At 36.1% G+C, this 15,928-nt stretch overlaps 1 protein-coding gene and 1 long non-coding RNA gene across 3 annotated transcripts in view; one reads left to right on the forward strand and one right to left on the reverse strand.

The window, feature by feature from the left end:
• Window positions 1-2,768, reverse strand: part of RGS13 (regulator of G protein signaling 13) — a 55,460-nt gene extending 52,692 nt beyond the window's left edge. For both annotated transcript variants that reach the window (XM_055234019.2, XM_055234018.2), the window contains exon 1: window positions 2,173-2,768. The gene's annotated coding sequence lies outside the window, so the exon portion shown is untranslated. The remainder of the gene's footprint in view (window positions 1-2,172) is intronic.
• The window catches only part of LOC129458317 (uncharacterized), a 153,962-nt gene that overhangs the window by 135,247 nt on the left and 2,787 nt on the right, over window positions 1-15,928 (forward strand). The gene's annotated exons all lie outside the window — the stretch shown is intronic.

Below are 15,928 nucleotides of genomic sequence, written 5' to 3' on the forward strand. Positions count from 1 at the left end.
TAGAAATTAAAACAGTATAATATCTGTGCAAGTGAAGACAAATAGAAAAATGTACAGCACAGAACAGCCCTACTCATATGGAAAAATAAAATACTACAGAGATGAAAATCAGAGCACAAAAATATGGATTATTCAATAGTTTGATGCTGGGATGATTGGTTATCTATATAGAAAAAAAAGCCCATGACCTTAGATACCAGCCTTACATTATACCCAAAACAATGGGTTAAAGGTAAAAATATTAAAGATTTAATTAAAAAATTAGTACAGAACCTGTTATGACCCCGAGCTACAGAAAGATTTCTTAAAGAAAAACAAAGGTATAAAACTTAAAGAAAAAGATTGGTAAATTTTACTACATTGAAATTAACAACTTCTGTACAAACAAATTGCAGAAGAATATATACTTATATAAACATTTATATAATGTTTTAAAACATGTAAACCCGTACATGTATTGCTCCTGGTTATATGTGATAAAAATATAAAGACATGCAGGTGGATTATAAACTCTAAATATAGATAGTGATTTCTGATAGAGATGGAGGCAGGGGATAGGTATATGGGGTCTTAATTGTCTGTGCAGTATTCCATTTTTACTAAATAAAATATGACAAAATGTTAAGATTACAAAAATAAGTGATAGATCCATGGGTGTTTTACATATTGACTTACAATTTTCTCTATGCTTGAAATATTTAATAATCAACTTTTTTTAAAAAAAGAAAAAAAATGAAAACAACTATAAAAAGAGAAAGATGGTAAGACAAAGATGGTAAGAATTTGCGTGTGTGTGTGTGTGTGTGTGTGTGTGTGTGTGTTGGGGGTGCCTAGTGCAGAGAGGGAGGGATAACTGTAAAATGAGTTCAAACGTTCAAACTATCATGACTAGAGCTCTTCAGATGTAGACAGTGGAAGTCTGTGAGAAGACTTAATAGAGTTATGCAAAATTATAAATTTCTAGAATAAAGTGAAAAAGAGATGCTTATCGAATATTAAGGAAAGATGCTAGTGGTTCCTTTTTCATTTTAGTGAAGCAACTTGAGGAAACATTCAAAATTAGTATCATTTTGTTCAGTAGCTAATGAAATTACCAAACATTTCAAGATTGAGACTATAAATGAATTAAATATTAAGTACATATTATGAATTTATGATCTAAAAGAAAATATATGTGTCAGAAAAGCTGATATATGTTAAACCTTGAGTTCAGAATGGAGCATTTCATACTCTGTTGTGTTAGGCACAGGTGCCTAGATGAGGAAGGCCATGTGACTGACAGCAATTTGTAGAGTCTCACATAAGAAGTTGCTCAAAGGCCTGTAAATTCTGACCTTCTCATGTTACTAATTATAGAATTGAGGCACAGAGACATTGCACAATTTGCTCAAGGACACAACTAATTTGAGGCACAATCAGGACTATAAATCTATGATTTCCGTTCCAGGAATTTTATGTTAAGTGATTCTGCCTTATATTTTTATAAATTTAGAGAGTTAACTGATTAAAATGCCTACATTCACTTTGAACTTGCATAATGTTATTTTCTTCCTTTTTAGGTATGATTGATAGCTAATATATTATCTGAAGATTTAAGTACAATTTTTAAAAAGTGGTCTTAATGACAGTTAACTTTTTTCAGAGTTTCTTTGTGACAGTAAAGAGAAATTTTATGTACTTATTTTATTTTAAAAATGTGCCAAAATCCACAAAAGGAAACATTATCACTGTATTTATTTAAAAAAAAATTAAAAATCATTTACATTGGTCAAATTGGGGATTTCAAAATATGCCCATTAGCCACTAGGTGTCATCATAGGCCATTGTAATTAAAAGCCAGTATGTAATTTCCTTGAAAAGTTAATAGCAAAATTTTTGCTGAAATATTGACCCTTTTATAGATCTAGATACATCACTCTATATTAAAATATTTAATAAATATACTAGGGATAAAAATATATTTAAATAAATATAAATCAAATGCTTTTATATTTGTATTGAATATAGTAATAGTCTATATTTAAGCACTAGGTGGAAAGATTAATCAGAAATAGATTTCACATAGTTATCATCATAGCCCATGAATAAGAACTTATGATTATAGTACTGAGGATTTTAGTGACGTAAACACTATGTTTAATCAATGTTAACTAATGACAACATTTGTCTTACCTTGGGATTCCACTTGCATGTTGCTTTGTCACGAAAGAGAAGGTTGGGGGTAGACACAAGATCAGCCGCTATTGGTTCTGTTTCAGGGTGGAGGAGGAACAACAGAGGCAGTAGTTCTGCAGGCTTGAAGGACATTATTGGGCCTGGCTGACTGGAAGCAAATCAGGCACCTATTTACCCCTTTACGCCAGTTTGTGATACTATGCTTCCAACTCATATAAAGGTTTGTTTTCTTCAAATAAGATGTGAACTTGCTGGTTCTTGGCTGGACATGAAGGTGTTAGTGAGTTTTTAGAATGGTTCCGTCATGTTCCCCATGGACTTTGAGTATATAGTCACTTGTTTCAGAAAAGGAAACAAGGACAGAAAAAGAGGTTTTGGGTTCTCTTCATCTCTACCATGGCATTTTTTGGTTCCTGTTTGTCATTCAATTTGATTTCTCAGTATTGAAACTTCTTGAAGAATCCCCTACCTTATAATATGGAGCCCATCTCCCATTACATAAAAAATTACAAATGTTTCAGCCTTTCTTTTAGCTATGACATGGGCACATGCCATAGTATCTGCCAATCAGATGTGTCTGTGGCAGGATGTGAATCGAAAGTTAGTTACATGAAAAAGAGGAACTGCAGAATGCTGCCGGCGAGAGTGGTGAGGCGGTGACAGCTACAACACACGTCAGTGCTATGGGATCCAGTAGCAGCAGATGGCGCTTGGTGTCTGGGGTTTTGGCCCTGAAAGCAGCAGTGTGTGTGCCCAGCGGTGGTGGTGATGCCAATTTGTGGGACAGTTTCGCAGCAGGATTTGGGAGGAGGTTTCCAACTTCTGGGCCTCCTAGAGATGATGAGAACTATCCAATAGTCTTCTAATACATAAATTCCTTCCATGCTTAATTACATGTTTGTCTTGCATTATTTTTGCTGTAATATTAAAGAATTCCTAACTTATATACTTCCCATTTCCAAAGCAGAAAAACACTGATGCCTACATTGTGATAAAATAAGGCCTATAATTCTTTCTTACTTTCCAAATTATCCGTAAATTTCCCTCTTTTCTGCCAATGATGAGCTGGATAAAATGGCGGTGGCAGTTGTGGTGGAGGTGGTGGTGGTGGGGGTGTGTGCAATGTATGGTTTATGAGAGTGTGTACGTTTGACAACAGGGAAGATTTCTGCCATTAGAGAGATGTCAAAGACCCAGGTGCTGCCCTTGATATTTATTTTGGGTTTGTTTAAGTGTTCTGTCTTTTCTTCATCCCTTAGAGCAGCATACACAAGTTCTAGCACCAGTAGCCAGGGAATGTCACATGTTTTATGTAGAACAGTGGATGAACACAAATAAGGGCTCTGAGTACTTGCCCATCAGCAGTAATAGGTTGCAAATGCCAGCAGATCTGTTGGAGACCTACTCTCTACATTAAAAGCACCTGAACCTCAGACTTTGAATTCAAATATCTCATTATATATATATTTTTACTATGATGTACATACGCATTGTATTATTGTTGGAAACTGGGTGTTTTTTTTTTTTTTTTAGAGCATTTTGGTTAGGAGCACTGGGGCCTGACAGAAATGAGTTAAATTCCAGTGTTGTCGTTTAGTTGCTGGGTGACTTCCAGCATGAGTTACTTAAACTTATGTGAAAATGAATTTTTAATTACAAAAATAAAATACAAAACTATTTTCTTTATGAAATGTAAACAATTGCAGATAAAGCTAAATAAAGCTTGTGACACTTCTTTAGTGCCCCAGTGTCTGATGGTCCCCAGAGGCAAACACTATCTCCCTTTTCCTCATCTGTAAAATAACTATAATGATACCTATAATACCTACTTGACAGGCTGTGGTGAGGCTCTCTGACTCAGCAAACCAAATTAGAATGCCTTCCCTGATCTTCCAGATGAGCTCAGATAGCCTTGCTTTATGATCCCATGATAGACACTCTGTACTTCTTGATAGCAAATTTACAACGGTTATTTATTTTTTTAATTACAGTAGAGTATTATTTACCTAGCACATTCAGGATTTGGTGTATACATGATTGATGATATATCCAGAGTTTAGATAACCTTAATCCCAAAGCACAGAAGAGTAGGGAATAAAAAGGATGTCTTGGCCTGTAATATATGTATTCCATGCCAAATGTATGTTTGTGTGAGTGTGTGTGTGTGTGTGTGTATACACATATATTTGCATTATTGTTGCCCTCAACAGTTGAGGAAATATGAATTTCAATTCGCTAACCTATGTATCTAAAAAATTAAAATTTCTCATCTCCCCTTACCTAATTTCAAAACCTGGTTGTTCTGGGGTTTCCATATAACTGTGGTATTAAGGCAGGAACAGATCACCTGGTCCTGGGTTGCCATCCTCTGTTTATGCTGGAGTCCCTCCACACCACCTTCTTGTTCTGTTGGTTGAGCTACTCTGATGGCCTTGTCATCTCTGATCCTGTAGAGTCTCCAGTTGCTGGCCCAGTTGGGTCATTGCTGAATGCTCCTTGTCTCTGACGAAAACCCTTTTGAGTCCAGTCCTCTAGCAATTTCCATGCTCTTCCGTGGCTCGAGCAGTGGAGCCTTCTACAGCTTCCAAAGTCCAGCTGTCTAGAGACCCCGTGTAGTTCTTTCTCTGCTATGCCTGCATTGTGATGGGGTGGAGAATCTCTGCCAAATATGCTGCTTTTTCAGCTCTACCCAGCACTTATTTATTTATTTATTTTGAGGCAAGATCTCTGTCACCCAGGCTGGAGTGCAGTGGCACGATCTTGTCTCATTACAGCCTTGACCTCCTGGGCTCAAGCAATCCTCCCCCTTCAGCCTCCCAGAGAGCTGGAACTACAGGTGTGCACCACCGTGCCTGGATAATTTTTTGTGTTTTTTGTAGAGACAGAGTTTTGCCATGTTGCCAAGCGTTCAGCACTTTCTGTCAGCACCTGGATTCTTAGAACTACCTGGCTGTTTTGTTATATTCCTCCCCTGCGATAAATCCCATTTCGTAGGTTGGGCACTTTGTACTTGTTTTCGATTGTCCTTGAAATGCTCTTCTCATAAAAACACGAAGCTCACCTCTCCAGTTCCTTCAGGTTCCAGCATTGTCTCATCACAAGGACTTTCCCTGAACACACTTACGTAAACCTTCTCTATCTCCATATTCTCTATGCCTTTAACCCCTATTATTTTTATTTTAGTATTTATTGCTGATTGATTTCTATTTCTTTTTGCCTCACTTCCTCTCTATTTTTATTATTATCACTATTATTATCTGTTTCCCCAAGATAATACAAATAATTAAGTTGCTGAAGTTCATAGGACTTGAATGTAGCTCTGTTTGTCTTCAAGTAGATGCTCTATCTGGGACAATACATTGCATGTGTTAAACCCCTTGAATACTCTAAAACACTGTCAAAAACTCCCACAATAGTAATGACTTTTTAACCAATACAACTGACCAAATATTCATCAGTCCTTGTCATATTTTCTTCATTAATACTGTAAGTAACTAAAGTGGCAAAGTACATGCATCCATTAGAGACACAGTCTAGGTAGGAATTCCAGTATGAGAAATACTGGCCTCCCTGCTTGAGACTGAGTCTAGGGTAGGCAGAATGCCCACCACCCAGATAGACAAGCAATACAGAGATCTCCACTAAGAGGCTTCTGGTCCATGCCAGTTTGCAGCTCCTTCCTTCCTTCCTTCCTTCCTTCCTTCCTTCCTTCCTTCCTCCCTCCCTCCCTCCCTCCCTCCCTCCCTCCCTCCCTCCCTCTTCTTTCTTTCCTTCCTTTCTTCCTTCCTTCCTTTCTTTCTTTTTTTCTTTCTTTCTTTTCTTTCTTTCTTCTTTCTTTCTTTTTCTTTCTTTCTTTCTTTCTTTTCTTTCCTTCCTTCCTTCCTTCCTTCCTCCCTCCCTCCCTCCCTCCCTCCCTCTTCTTTCTATTTCCTTCCTTCCTTCCTTCTTTCCTTCCTTCCTTCCTCCCTCCCTCCCTCCCTCCCTCTTCTTTCTTTCTTTCCTTCCTTTCTTTCTTTCGTTCTTTCTTTCTTTCTTTCTTTTTCTTTCTTTCTTTTCTTTCCTTCCTTCCTTCCTCCCTCCCTCCCTCCCTCTTCTTTCTATTTCCTTCCTTCCTTCCTTCCTTCCTTCCTTCCTTCCTTCCTTCCTTCCTTCCTCTTTCTTTCTTTCTTTCTTTCTTTCTTTCTTTCTTTCTTTCTTTCTTTCTTTTTCTTTCTTTCTTTCTCTCTCTCTTCCCCCTCCCTCCTCCTCCCTCCCTCCTTCCCTCCTCTCTCTTTCTCTCTGTCTCTTTCTCCTCCTCCCTCCCTTCCTCCTTCCATCTGTCCCTCTCTCTTTCTTTCTGTATTTCATGTAAGATAGGATCTTTCTATATTGCTCAGGCTAGTCTCAAACTCCTGGCCTCAAGTAGTCCTTCTGCCTCCGCATCCTGAGTAGCTGGGATTATAGGCATGTACTGCCATGCCCAACTATGAATTCCAATAGTAGCATTCAATACTATTGTTTAGTTTTTAGTGTTTTTATTTAAAAATTCAATTAAAGTTGAAAATAATAGCAATTAATTTTCATTCCATAAACTTTCTTTGGAAACACTTTTATTAGATTAATGTTAGGCCAAGAACAGCTGGCTAGCCAATTTTTATAACAAAACTTAATAGACTTAAGGAAACAGTGGTCTATGCCTGTCTCGATGTTGTAAGGTGACCTGAGTGTTTTCAAGATTACCAAAGTATTATAGAAATTCATGTTAAAATGATAAAGAGAAAAACAAAAACACACAAAAAACACATTGCAATCAAGCACGTCACACATGTCTAGAAAAGAATGATGACTCTTTGTGTGAAGTTAGATGTCATTAAAAAGCATAGACCATGATTTAAAATAGTTGCTGTGGTCAGACATGTGATACCACAAAGCGGAAGAAGTCTAATCTTGAGCCACATGTATTTTTTAAAATCCATCCTAGTGCCCATTTATTTATAGAAACAAGCTTGGCCATTCATTAGTAACCAAGGCAGAAAGAAGTCATCTGATATTTATGCACAAATTTAGCTATTTCCATTTGAATGAATATAATCTTGAAAGATTTAGTTTTTAAAGGTTCTATTTATTCATAATAATTAAATTTTATGTAAAACATTACTTGCAAAACATTTTGATATAAGTTTTTTAACACAATTTTTATAATATCTTGAGGAAGACAGGGAATTTATTATTGTTATCTGTGTAAGTGAGTAAATAAACTAAAGAAGTTAAATGACTTGTCCTAGGTCACCTATTTTTTTCTTGGTGGAGCCCAGATTCAATTTAGTCCTCTACTCACAAAGACTATAGACTTGGAATAAAGTTAGAAACCATCAAAAAGCATTATCCAGGTCTATTTCTTTGCATACAATCTATACATCATTGAAATGAAATTTATCTCAAGAATCTGTTGTCAGCATGATTTGGTATTTCCTGGAATTTTACAATTATAAAACTAGATTCTAGAGATCTAGTCTGGCTATCTCCTTTTATTTTGTATTGTAAACATAGTTCCTTTCTGTTAATCCATCAAAATTTTTTTAATAGTTTATATTTTTAATACAAAATACTAAATATAGTTTGTTGCAAATTTGGGCATACAATGCTAAATACTTTTGCACTTTAAAAAATGTACAAGAAATTGACAACATCACATATTAGAACAAGCATTGTAACCTCTTGAGAGAGAATATAGCCTAAAGCGTTCATCCAAAACCTCCTTACATTATATGATTTACATTAGACTTTTTCCAATATGTCTTTAGGTCTTCTTAGTATAGATTCTCCAGAAATACCTCAATAGCAGAATAAAATTTATGTGGGAAGATGATTGAAAGCTTGTGACTAAATTTTTCTACATTGTTGGCATCATGTAAATGCTCTATCTGTGTATCTATCTCTATCTATCTGGGGTTAAATTTATAGTCCAATACTTTGTAATTTGTTTTATAAAAATCTCACATAACTTTCCTGTTTTGAAGTCTCCTGAGTATTAAAATATAATTAATATTCGAATCAAATATATGTTTTGTAACTACCTAGTTGTTAGCAACAATTGCATTATATACCTGAAGCTGAGGGAGTAGAGAAGGATAAAACATTATATAGTGCAGATTCGAGCTATTATATTGTTCAGAGATGATGCACTAGTTAAAAACTAGAATATTCTTGAAGTGGGACTTGAACTGGGATTTGAAGGATCAATTTGGCTTTGGAGAAAAGAGGTATAGCATTCTAAAAATGGAAGACAGCAAACAAAACAAAAATAAACAAACAAAACACATGAGAATAGAATAAATAACTCTGCGGAGTCTACAATGAGGAGGCTGGGTTTGTCTGTTTACAAGATGAGCCAGACGGCAGAACTTCAGGAGCTACAATCAACGGGCTCCAGTCCAGGTCATCTGTAGGACATGAAATCAAGGTCATCTGAAAAGCGAACACATTGGGCAGCGTGTGAAACCAGGATGGTTGACTGTTGGAAGAAAGGAAAGTAGTGGGTAATCAAGGGGCCAAAACAAGTACAAGCCAAGTTGGAAAAAGGCCACCTGTCAGTGGAGCTTGAAGCAGCAGTCAATAAACAGACAATCAGGAGGGCGACAAATTAGTGGAGTTCAGTTAGTGAAGGCCTAGTATCAGTGCCTGGGTACTCAGTAAATTAAGTCAGTATGAGATACTAATTAAGTCTGAGTAATTATTACAGTAAATTATTATGAGATACTAGTAAGAAGAAAAAAAATGAAAGTTACTCAATTATGAGGCTGGAATATAAGCAAGCAGCAAGACCAGAGCAACATACTGCCAGTGAAATTATCCACAGAAGAATGTTCATATTCCCCTGTTTCAAGTACAGTGTTGTTCAGAGCCTAGAGACTGGGCTGAATATGTGAATGGGGATACTGAGGCTTCAAAGATAGGGGACATATATGGATTAGGAGTCAAACATGCCACTCCTCATGATTTAACTTGAGAGTATATGTTAGATTATGGTGGGGAGTTGAATATGAAAACCTTAGACAGTGGAAGAAAGTGTTCAGGTTTGATGTGGTTGCTATTCAGTAGGTCCTTGAGCAGAAGAGCAACCACGTTAGGTCAGTTCTTAATGCAAATGGTTCTGGCTATAACATGCAAGATAGCTTGAAAAAGAGAGAAACCAGATATACATGAAGTAGATGAGAGTATTTTGTAGCAAATATTAGTGTGAAATTATGGAGCACTTAATTTCATTTGCCAGGCAGTTTCAGAGAAGATAAAAGGATGAGACTTTCAATGCAGTGAGTTGAAAAATGAATACGAAGTGAGTAAATGAAATCAGCAAGGGTAGACTCTTGTTTTCAAGAGAGTGTCTGCGTGCAAGGAGAAATAAATACGAAAGTAGTTAGAAACTCAGGGTATCAATTTTTTTTTTAAGAGGGAAGATATTGTTTTTATACAAACTCTTGGAAGGAAAACACTTTTTTGTATTTAGGACTAAGGAGAATGTTACTTCTGAGCAATTCTATGTTTTTATGTTAGAAACACTTTTGATTTTGAAATTAATCAGGTTTTTCCATTTTGCCTTGACTGTCTAAAAATTTAAAGTTAACTTTGCTTCAGCTGAAGGAAATTTATAGATCTTCATGGGTTGGATTTTAAACCTCATTCTTGATTCCATTTTAGGCCTTTGTCTTATTTTTCTCCCATTTGCCAGTTGCTCCTATTTTGATTCCTTCCTTCCTTCCTTCCTTCCTTCCTTCCTTCCTTCCTTCCTTCCTTCCTTCCTTCCTTCCTTCCTTCCTTCCTTCCTTCCATTTCTTTTTTTTGTAGCCTTATAATTCACTTATATTACCTTCTAGAATGAGATGGGGATATAAATAGATTTGTTGTACCCCTATAACAAATACATGGTAAGATCTTAATTAGTGTTTATTGAATAAATGAAGCCAAGAATATAAAGAAGAATCTTATGACACTTTGTAGAATGACACGACAGGATTTAATAATAGACCAGAAAAAGGCAATGAGAACAAGAGTTAGTGAAAGTTTTTGGCTTTAATCGGGAATTCTTATGGGGCTATCTAGAACAAAAGTGGGTATTAAAAAGGTAATGCAGATTTAATGAAAAAAATAGTTTAGATTTGAAAAAACTTTTTACTTGGCTATCATCTGTAAAAAGCTTTAACTTTTCAAATCTATCAGAAGTTGCCACTGGTGTTGATTTGTGTCAGATGATTCATGTCTGCGTCATTACCTTGGGGCTGCTATACATAGAACTGTGCTCACATTCATGCCGGACATAAGGACTATTTTCTCTAAAATTACAGGTAGATTTAAAAAACTCTGGTTCTGTATTATCAGCATGATCACTTCCTTCAATTCTAGTCCTTTCCAGGGTGTGTATGACACTAACATTGAGGTTAATGTGTGGGAAGGTAGGGGCATCTTGAGAGTGAAATGAGAGTATCAAGAATAAACACTGTTCTTATTAATATGAAATATAAACTGAAAAAGTTAGCAAGAAAAAATTCAAATCTTATATTTAGTTTCAAACAATGAGGAGAGCATCCTTCAAATAAACTCATGTGAAAGTGAATAGGACCTTAATGCAATATAATCCAAACAATATTATGTGATTAAATAGGAAAGAGATAGAAGCATAAACAGCATTTGTTGGCAGTGAGGTGGGATTAAAGGAGGTAATAGTTTCACTGTATTCTGCTGGAGTCCTCTGTTCTCAATCTTTGTAATACCTTGAAGGGGATTTTGGCTAAGTTACATTCTGGAGACAATGACTTCATCAGAGCAGGCTTTGGGACCAGTCAGGTCACAAGTGGCCACAAAATATGGGGTTTTTGATTCTGGAAAAGAGATCTGTTAAATATATAATATAAAAAGGGTGTCATGTGAAAAAATGCTTTGATTTATTCTGCAAATCTCTAGGAAATTTACTTAAACTGTTATGCACTGAATCAAGAAATATTTATTAAGCATCGATTGCTAGGCAGTATGTTAGGTGCTGGAGAAAGAGGGAGGAACAAGACAGGTGCATTCTCTGAGGTGAAGGGTGAGATAATAATACTTAAAAAGACAGGCAAATGCTGAGAGGGGAGTTATGTGGGATACTGTGGGTGCATACAGCAATGCAACCAAATGGTAGAAGTTATAGAGGGTCAGATTTCTAAATAATTATTATTTTACATAAATATATACCCAGTACATAAATGAAGTGAGCTTCCCAACTGCTAGTCCCCATGTCCCATTAAGGAGTGTCTTGTTACTAGATATTTTCTAGTAACTGCCAGATGGCTTTTTGTGTAGAATTTCGTAGAGATTATGTTTTCGTCAGGTGAAAGATTGAAGGACAGACTCTCTTTAGGTATTTTCCAACTCCAAAAATTTGTCTACAATCATAAAATGTTCAGTTATGAATTTTTAATCTATTGGAGTAATTTAAAGTTTCTTAACACACGAAATAATTAAGCAATCACTAGCCTTAGTTACTTCCTTTTATTCAGTGACTAATCTTATTTATAAAAAGTTTTCTTTTTCCTGTGGGTGGAAGTAAAAATAAGAGTGTTTGAGAAGGAAACATGAGTGATTAACACCCGTAAGAAGCTTATTACCATCTTTGGGTTATAAATAAACTTGAGGGAAAAAATGCATCATTATGTCTCTTTTTTTTCCCCTGAAGTTTACTAAGGGTGGGATCCCCTTCTTACCTCTTGAATAACCACAGAAAAAAAGGAAAAGAGTCATACTGTTTATCCTTATGTCATTTAGTGACAAAATTAATGATTGTCATTTTTGGGTGCTGATTTGTGATCCTATCTCTCAAAGCTGCTCTAATGGTTAGTTATCTTTTCATCTGGATCATCCTGCGATGCTTTCAAAATGCTGTCTGGTCCATTAAACGCCACTGGAAAAAATCATGAAAATTTCTTTTAGATTATTTTAAACAAAAATTATATTTTAGTAATCAAAATATAGAAAAGAGGTTAAAACCTTAAAAGCACCAGACTGCACCCCCAGGGAACCAAACTCTAGTTTCCTTTTGTTTTGGGTAAGCTATGTGGGTTTGAGCAACCTTTATTTTCCAAGGTGTGTAATCACAGGGCTTGGAAGGATCCTGTCTAAAAGTTTCTCCACATTCTACCATTTAGAGGTGGGTGAAGTGCTCTGGACAGGAGAGCTTTCCTTTAATACTGGGTGACAGCAATGATCTCGAGTGGTTTGTATCAATCTCAATAAACTATCTATGAACATTCATTAAAAAATGTAAGAAAACCTTGTTTTCAAATTCTGCTAGTTATTAGTAACAATATCAGATATTTGTATTGCATTTTATATCTTTCTCATCCATGTCCAAAACATTCTTATTTGGTAGAAATAACAGAATAATCCATAAATAAAAGTAAATGAAACCAGTTCCATCATATAAAAAGACACCAAAGTTCATCCAGAGTCACTGTGAAGCCCAAGGTTATATGGCTAATGTGAGGTGGAAGCGAATTTCTGATTTCAATTTCTGTACCCCTTTTCAAATGAACAGCTCTATACAAGTGTTATTTATTGTTGCACTGATGTTACCTGTATATAAGAGAGATGTTCTGCCTGATTCTCATCATTGTGCTCTGCAGTAGCCTTCAGTCAGAAAATATCACTTCATCACACCACCTGCCCATTTTCTGTTGGAACTTAGCATACCAAATTTGCAGAGAACTGTTAAAGGCAGTTTGAAGGTACTTGGGCAATGCCATTTCCTTAGGGATTTGAACATTTTGATTCTGTTCAGGTCCCACAGGACATTGGGCCCTCCTGTTGGGTGGTTCTGTTTATACCCCAGAGAGGTTGCCCTCCCGATTCATCCATCTGCAGGAGCACAAGGCCCAGGGGTGATCCATACCTGCCATTCAGCTGTATCAGCACAAAACTCTGGGCTGGTTTCTTCTTTTGGTTTATGTGACTATAATTTCCAATCAACCAGCTACAGAATCAAGTCATGCATGCAGCATAATTTATCATGGATTAGGCAGGGAAGCCTGGACATCAGAATATAAGATATAAGGGAAGAATTTAGCAATTTATAGTGTCAAGAAACTCTCAATATCTCTGTGGCCTCTGGAGACAGACAGAATAGCTTTAAATCTTGCTTTCTGACTTCATAGTAGTGTGAACCTGAACAAATTACCTAACCTCGAAAAGCCTTAATTAACCCATTTGGACAATGTTGAAAATAAAAGCATGCATTTTAAAGGGTTATGGGTGAGGATTAAATGATAAAGCATAGGCAGAATCTGGCACATGGTAAACGACAAATGGACCGGCCACTCGCTTACAATCCCCTGTGCCTCTCATGTAGTGACCAGCATCCTGGAGAGAGAAACTGTCTCTGAAAGTCAGAGTACAGAGATGGCTGTGAATAAGTATGAGTTATCATAGAGGAAAAAAGATTGTCTTTGTAATTTTTACAGAGACAACCTAAGTATTAGCTATTGTTTTGGGAATTGCATTTACCCCTTTGAAAATAATAATCCTAATGTATGGAGATAAATTATAGGTAGTAGATTATGGTCTATCTCTAAAACTGATGGGTTGTCTTCACATTACCAGTAACTACTTAGGGCCCTTGAAGAGGTTATTTTGCTTTTCTAAATTTTGTAAAATGAGACCTAAATGATCTTCAGTATTTCCTCCTGGTCTAAGAGTCTGTGGTTCTTATGAGTCTGTATACATCTATTACTGGTACCTATATTTATATTTTTTTCCTGGAAATTCCTCTTTATAGTGTTTCCATAACATACTGGAGATTTTCCCTTGGAAAAACTAATGGTTTGAGCACATTCTGAAAGTCACAAGAAGGGAAGTGGCTTTGAACTGGTAACTTTGCTAATGGAAATTGTCATCTCAGAGGTTGTGTGGCTTTAAAATGTGAAGTACTGTATCAAATCTAATTACCATTTATTGTTAACTTTCCAAATGCTAGGCATTGAGCTGCTAGGTGTACTCACAGTACTTTGTCACACGATCACACACACATACACACGCAGGCTGACAGTCAGGTATTGTTCTCATTTTATAGTTGGGAACACTGAGGTTCAGATATGTGAAGCAACTTGTCCAAAGTCACATAGCTGGTGGTGATGCTAGGCTTTAGGCTTGGGTCTTTCTGACAACTCTGGCCACGTCCTTATCTCCATATTGTCTCTACAAAAGGGTTTAAGTAGATAATAGTTAAGAAGGCAGACTAAATGTTCTGGGAAATAGACTGCTAATTTGTGAGTTTGACATAAATCAGGATAATCTTTTTTTTCTCTTTTTTCACTTTTCTATAAATGTGTTATTTATTGTTGCAGTTATGTTACCTATATGTAAAAGAGATGCTCTACCTAATTCTCATCATTGGACTCTGCAGTAGCCTTGATTAAGAAAAGATCACTCATCACCCTTTACCCATATTCTGTTTGAACTTAGCATACCAGATTTGCAGAGAACTGCTAAAGGCAGCAGCCTTTTAATGATACTTGGGCAATGCCATCCCTAGGCAACTGTGTCAGTCACTAGGTCAGGTAAGCCACAGCACAATTCCATGAGGAGAGGACTTAATGTATGTACCACTGTGCTCCCAAAACTTAGCACAGTGCTGGAACATAGGAGGCATCTAGTCAATAGGTGTTGAATAACTAACACTCAGGATACAAATTTATTCATTGTTTTAAATCCAGCAACCATTTATTGTGTACTTACTGTGAGTAAGGCATTCTAAAATGAAGATGTGTTCTTTGCCTTCTAGGAGATTATAATTTAGGGGGAGGGGAAGCAAGACATGTATTTTAATACTAAATGAAGTAGCATATTTTTCTCCAAGATGATTATTGTTCCATACAATTCTAAGATGTGGGCTGGGTAGTAATCAAATTATCTTTAGCGTCTTTTCATATTGCTTGACTTCATGTTTTAATTGGCTTTTATTTATTTTCTCAGCTCAAGAATATATTTTTATGTGTGTGTTATCTAAAAAACTTAACAATTAAATTATTTTGCTAGGATAAACATCTCTCTCACATCTGTTCTTGTTAATATTATGCAAGCCTATTGTCAATAGCATTTGTCCACTCTATCAGTCAGAGTTCTCCATACGAACAGAACTAGTAGGATACAAACATTATATAATATATGTGATTATATATGTGTGGTTACATATATATTTATGAAATAAATATATTCAAGGAATTCGCTCCTGTGATTGTGGGGGTTTGCAAGTCCGAATCTGTAGGGCAAGCAGGCACATTGTAAATTCTCAGGCAGAAGATGATGCTGCAGTCTTCAGCCTGAATTTCTTCTTCCTGAGGGTAACCTCAATTTTGCTGTTAAGGACTTTCAACTGATTGGATGAGTAAGCCTCACCCATATTATTGAGGATGATCTCCTTTATTTAAACTGATTGTAGATGTTAGCCATATCTACAAAATACCTTTTTAAAACAATGCCTAGATTCCCGTTTGGCTGGGTAACTGTGTGCCATAGTCTAGCTAAGCTTACACCTAAAACTAGCCACCATGATCACCACTTATAATATGAAGAAAGTTTCCAAAATAATACAATTGACAGTTAAAAATTTTTTTTTTGCAAACAATAAAGACTTCTTTTATGGATTGTTATGTTTAACTTCCAGATTAAATTTTGAGGGCCTGAAATATCCAACAGGAATCATAGAGTTCTGAGAGATTTAAAGTGATGCTTTGATTTCCATGAAGTC

Source organism: Symphalangus syndactylus, chromosome 19, assembly GCF_028878055.3.
Source record: "Symphalangus syndactylus isolate Jambi chromosome 19, NHGRI_mSymSyn1-v2.1_pri, whole genome shotgun sequence".
Lineage (NCBI taxonomy): Eukaryota > Metazoa > Chordata > Mammalia > Primates > Hylobatidae > Symphalangus > Symphalangus syndactylus.